Genomic DNA, 6,886 nt, shown 5'->3' on the forward strand with positions numbered 1-6,886 from the left:
ATTTTGAACTTCCTCAAATAGTGGTGTGTCGAGAATAGCCTGCACCATATCATCTGGAAACAAAGATTCAATCTTATTAATATCCGAAACCCGTTCCTCAGTAGCTATCAAATCAGACACACACAAACTATGAACACTTTGGCTTTGTGGGGATTGAATCCAGCTTCCCTGGGCATCTCGAACCCATGGATCATTCATCACGCTAACCTGCTGCCCATTTCCTACTGTCCATCTACATCCATATAAAAGTAACTGACGCGAATTCCAAATACTCCGCCAAGCAAAGCTCGGATTATAACCGAGTTTAGCACCTAAAAATGATGAACGGGGAAAATACCTCGATTTAAAAACTCTAGCAACCAGAGATTCAGGTTTAGACAGAAAACTCCATCCTTGTTTAGCTACCATGGCGAGATTAAAAGCTTTGAAATTCCTAAACCCCATACCACCAAATTCTTTGGGGCATGCCACACGTTCCCATGCCATCCATTTAATCCCACGATTGTTACTCCTACCTCCCCACCAAAACGCATTGATCATCTTCTCAATATCATCTATAACTGAATTCAGCAGAAGATAAATACTCATTATGTATGAAGGAATAGATTGTAACACAGACTTGATCATAACTTCCTTACCCGCCTTCGATAATGCTCGTCCCCTCCACGCATTTATTCGTTTCCAGATACGATCCTTGATAAACGAAAAAACTGATATCTTATCTCTACCAATCATCGAAGGTAATCCCAAATACTTTCCAGTACCCATCACATGTCGGACACCAATAATGCGTGACAAATCCTTCTGCGCTGCCCCACTCATATTGCGACTGAAAAACACCTCAGACTTTGATAAGTTAATTTCTTGTCCAGATGCTGCCTCATAAGTTTTAAGAATAGTGAGTAGACGTTGTGCTTCCACCACATTGGCCCTGCAGAACAAGAAACAATCGTCTGCAAACAACAAATGGGAAACCACTGGTGCGCCACGACATACTTGTATCCCATGAATATCACCTCTATTCATTGCCTTATGTATTAGAGTCGAGAGGCCTTCAGCCACCAATATGAATAAATACGGTGATAACGGGTCACCCTGGCGCAACCCTCGGCCGGGTACAATAGGCCCCACCCTGTCAAAGTTCATAAGCACCGAATAAGTAACAGAACTAGCACACATCATCATCCATTGGATCGCATAAGCACACCACGAAGAAACCCCCAATCCACTCTGTCATAAGCCTTGCTAATATCAATCTTGAGAGCCAATTCTCTTCTCCATCCCTTCGTCTTCCTCTTCATCGAGTGGATTATCTCGGTAGCTATTAACGCGTTGTCCAGTATAGAGCGACCCTCGACAAACGCTGACTGCTCCTCTGACACATATTTATCCAAACACCGTTTCAGTCGATTAGCGAGAAACTTCGACACCATCTTATACAACACATTACAAAGAGATATAGGCCTAAGATCCTTCATATTATCTGGTTCCTCGCACTTCGGGATCAAACAAATATTTGTTTCTGTAAGGTTTGAAGGGAAATAACCGCGATCCAACCAAGAAGCAACTGCCTGAAAAATATCATCACCACACACATGCCAGAATCTCTGATAAAATGCCGGATTAAAACCATCTGGACCTGGGGACTTGTCCGGTTGCATTTGAAAAAGGGCTTGACGCAATTCTTCTTTTGTAATAGGTGTCGTAAGCATTATATTGTCATCCATCGAAACACATTGGCTCATCAAATCCAATACCGGTTCATGAACACCCGCATTCGCAGCAAATAGTTGCTCAAAATAACCTTGTGCCACCGCACACATATCCTCTTGCGATGTAGCAGTCCTCCCATCATCCGTGCGGAGCTTACTAACCTTCTTCACTTTGCCGCAGGCTACCGCAGATGTATGAAAGAACTTTGTATTCATATCCCCTTCCTTCAACCAGTGCATTTTCGCTCTCTGCTTCCAAACGGCTTCCTCTTGTACAAGAAGTCGAGCATGCTTCTCTCGGGATGCGACATATTGCGGACGCATCATTCCATTTGGCTGGGCACGTAATTCCTCTAAAATACGGACACATTGGTCAATATCTTCCTTAAACCGAACTCTCTTCCTCCCACCCCAACTTTGCAACTTCGTAGAACAATTCACAACCCTATCACCAAGCTCCAACCCCATTGCACCACGCCAACCATCCACCACCACCTCCTCAATATCGTCCTCAAAAAGCCAACTATTTTCAAATTTAAAAGAATAATTATACCTTTGACGAATCGTAGGTATAGTATCAAGCAATATTGGAGTGTGATCTGAGTGAGAAGTAAGCAAGTTTGTAAGTTTGATTTATGGAAAACGTTGCAGCCATTCAGAGCTTCCCATAGCCATATCCAATCTTTCTTCCAGCACTCGATTGGTACCCGGGCTCTTGATCCACGTAAATGGGTGACCATGCAATTTAATATCGGATAAGGCACAATCATCAACCGCTTCACGAAAACCCATACACAACCAATTAGGATGAGGGTGCATACCAGCTTTGTCTTGTTGAGACAACAAATCATTAAAGTCCCCAATGATACACCACGGAAGGGATGACATATCCCGCAATTCTCGAAGTAAATCCCAAGCATCACGACGACGAGCACGTTCAGGATAGCCATAATAACAAGTTAATCTCCAATCACCAGCTTCTCTATCCTCCACAATCATATTAATGAAATTTCGAGAGTAATTTAACACACGACAATTAGAAACATCTTTCCAAAACACTGCCAGCCCACCGCTCCTGCCATCCACATCAACTGTTAGACATGAATCATATCCCAACATGACACGAATATTTTCCATGCTTCGTTTATTAGCCAACGTTTCAGATAGGAAAAAAATGTCTGGTTTGTGTCCCCGGGCCAGGTTTTGAAGATTTGGAACTGCACTCGGGCTGCCCAATCCCCGGCAGTTCCAACTCAAGATAATAATTGGTCCCGGCAGTCCTGGCTGCCAGGACTTGCCGATAAAAAATGCAGGTTAGTCTGATTTATGGATTCCTCTACAGGTTGTTTGTCCTCTCGCATACGCTTTCTCTGAAATTGATATTCCATCTCTGCTTTATTATCCTTCTCACTAGTACTATGCACCTGGTTTTGGTTATCAATAGTCGAGGGAATGGCTGAACATGATGTACCCGACCTTATATCTTTAGTAAAAGTCAGTAAAGGAGCATTTGCATGCCTTAAATCATTCACACCAGTGATGATCCCACTTGACACAAGCGTAGAACCAATTTGCTTGCCCTCAAGTACCTGACACGTGGTCACCCTCTCCACAGGAGTCAGAGATGTATGATGTCTACTATACTCAGAATGTCCATCTGTTTCGGCTCCCCTCCCTCCCTCCTTCTCCACATTAGCCTTAGATCCCCAATCCTCCCGCAACCACTGTAATGACGTCCTTCTCCCTGACTTCCACAGATCTGCCCTAATAGCGTTTAACCACCGTTTTGGAATCGCAACATCTGGCTGACAGAACCTAACCTCACACTTGTTCTCGCTATGCCCTAGGACCCCACACACAAAACAAAAGGTTCCTAACTTCTCATACTTAAAATTCACCACACACCATTCTCCCCTATTCGCCTTGATCTTCTTCCCTATCTTCAATGGTTGTCTGATATCGAACCTCACCTTCAACCTCATATATTCATGCCAGAAACTAGAATTGTTATTTCCATCATACTCCAAAAATTCTCCAATATAGTTCCCTAACCCCATTCCGACTTTCTCCTTCATCATACCAGTTGGCAAATTGTAAACTCTAATCCAGAGATTCATATAGTTCAACTGGATATCCTTCAACGGTACCCCAATTCGCAGCTTTTCCAAAACCAAAGAATGATTGTCATATGTCCACGGACTGCCCTTCAGTACTTCCTCCATATCCAATTTGTGAAAGAATTGAAATAAGAATAACCCTGATTGCGCTTCCTTCACCGCCACCCCCTTCACTGGTCGCCACACCTCAGACATCCGTATCTTCATCTCCTTTAACCGAACAAGACGGTTGACAAGAAAACGTCCGACCAAACATAGGCGAGGATCATGCTCAGAACTCTCTTCTTCCTCAATGTCGAAACTCAGTCCCTCATCGTTACTCAGTGATAAGTCCTCGAAATTCACCTCTGTCATCGTGCCCACACTTGAAATAATACAAGCACCACAAACTCTTACAAGAAGAGAAACATAAAAGCTCTCACAACGATATGGAGAGAAAACCTTCAGCAATCGAAAACCCTATCCGAGCAATTTAGAAACCCAGAAACGCAAATAGATGGAATCACATATAGGAATCACAATTTTGTAATCAATCACTAGCAATCACAAGTCACCGTATCGCTTTTGCAAATTACCGTATCGTAAATCTTCAGTATCGCAGTCGCCGCAAGTTCAGATTCACAATCGCAAGTTGCTAACAATTGTAGTAGTTCCCACCGCTAATTACTAATAATCAATAATCGCAATTGCATATTTTGATAACCATGTTAACGTGCTACTATAGGAGTAATTAATTTGGTAGAATAGAGATTACCTTGTACTGTGTTATGTCCTATGTCCACCAGATGCTTCACCAATCAAGAAGCCACCCTTAATTGATCTATGAGAATAATTGATCTTTTGCAAATTACCGCAATCGCAATCGCACCATTAGTTTAATCGTAATCGCACTCTTGTGATTTTGTTTGTGTACCGATGATCGCAAATTATCGCAAATCGCAAATTACCGCAATTGTACTTTATTTTGTTTTAACATTTCTTATTGTTATGTTCCTTTTTATGTGATTTCTTAGGTTGATGTTTCTTATTCATATTCTCTTTTCAATTTTGTTTTGGTGTTTATATGTTCTTTGTTTTTGTTTGGATCTTTATTTTGGACATGGAAGTCAATCAAGAGAAAAGAAGAAATGTATCACATATAAATTATAATATATACGAAGGATTTCTATTACCACATTCAAATATAATCACTTTCATCCCCCTTTTGTTTTATTTTAATCCCTCAATACTCACAACTTTTTCTATCTATCTATTCTTTTTTGTTTAATTTTTCTTATGTTTTTTATGTTGTTATTTTACTTTTAATATCTTGCTCTTTTATATGTTATTTTGGTGTTTTTTTTTTTGCTACTTTATGCTTGAGATGGAAACCAGTCGATAGACAAGAAGAAATGCATCCTATTTTCAAAAAATGGATTGAATCGATAACTTTGGAGTGAAAAAGATAAGAAATACATAATAGAAAATCGATTTTATGGCACTTTGATTTTTGTTTTTTGAGTCAAAACTTTCCTTTTTCTTTAACTAAAAGGGAGCAAGGTGCTACCCTAAAATTTTAAGTGCATTTTCAAAAAAATAGTAAACCTTACAATCATTTATATTTTATTTCCTTCATCCTAATTAAATATTTAAATGAGTTTAGAAAATTTTAAGTGAATTTTCAAAAAAAAATAGTAAACCTTACAATCATTTATATTTTATTTCCTCCATCCTAATTAAATATTTAAATGAGTTTATACTATTTTTAAAATTAATATCCTAATTAAAGATTATTAAATTATTATGTTTTTTAAGTGAAAAAAATTAATGTTTTATTCAACGTCATATTTTTGTATCCATCATTCATTCTATTATTAAAATTAATAATCACATATGCTTTAAAACTGCATTAATATTTTTATTAATTACCTTATTTATAAGTGGAAAGTTGTAAAAGTCTTATAATAACAAAACTAAATGAATTTTTTATTTCTATTAATATCTTTCAATGGCACTATGCCCCCTCAAAAAAAAATTGTTTCAATGACAACCATCAAATTATTATCATTGTTTGATTTTTCAACCAATCAAATGGATTCATGCACCCTTTGTCTTAATTTTTGACCATTTAGATTTAACAAAATCATGAAAGGTTTCAATCATACATGTATTTTTTAACAATAAGCTAAATATAATATTTTTTCCAACAAATATAATTCTTATAACAAGCAAAATGTATGTTTTTCCACTCAACTTTCAACCATAACATAGCATGTTGACATTTTTTTTCTTTTATTTTTCTACAAAAGATGCAAAATCATGTAAGCATTTAATGTTATGAGTTTAATTGGAATACTCTGACGGTGTAAAATAATTTTACACCTTCAACCAATTAAAATCATTCAATTAGACACATCAGCATATGTGTCAAAAATAGAGAAAATCAAATCAAATCTTTTTTAATAAATGCCTTATTTCCATGTTTCTGATTTGTTATCTATTTACTTAATGCTTTTTTCTTCTCTCCTACTTCCTCTTTTGTTTTAACTCTTGTCCTCATGCTTCTTCACCCCTTCCTCTTTTCACTAGCTATGAACCCAGATATATATACAACTCTTCTTTTCAATTTGTTGCTCTTTTCATGATTAAATACTAACACTATTTAGCATGCATAGTAAAACTGGGGTTGCACTGGTAGAGAAAGAAACAAAGGGTATTGCACAAATAAAGTCAAAAAGATGTAATACTTATCCAAATTGATTTCATTTACCTTATACCATTGTTTGTTAAAATCCATGCCACAATTGTTATTTATTTAGAAATGTTTCAAGCACATACAAAATTAAGGCACATTATTTGAGATGTAATACTTACTTGTCCAAATTGATTTCATTTACCTTATACCATTGTTTGTTAAAATCCAGGCCACAATTGTTATTTATTTAGAAATGTTTCAAGCACATACAAAATTAAGGCACATTATTTGACAAACAATTCTCATTTTTTTTAATAAAGAAAACAATTCTCATGATGTTCATAGCCGCCATTGCATGAATTGGAGCCATATAAAAAGTAACA

Source organism: Medicago sativa, chromosome 8, assembly GCF_051527215.1.
Source record: "Medicago sativa cultivar Bolivia chromosome 8, Bolivia_mono, whole genome shotgun sequence".
In the NCBI taxonomy this organism is placed as follows: domain Eukaryota; kingdom Viridiplantae; phylum Streptophyta; class Magnoliopsida; order Fabales; family Fabaceae; genus Medicago; species Medicago sativa.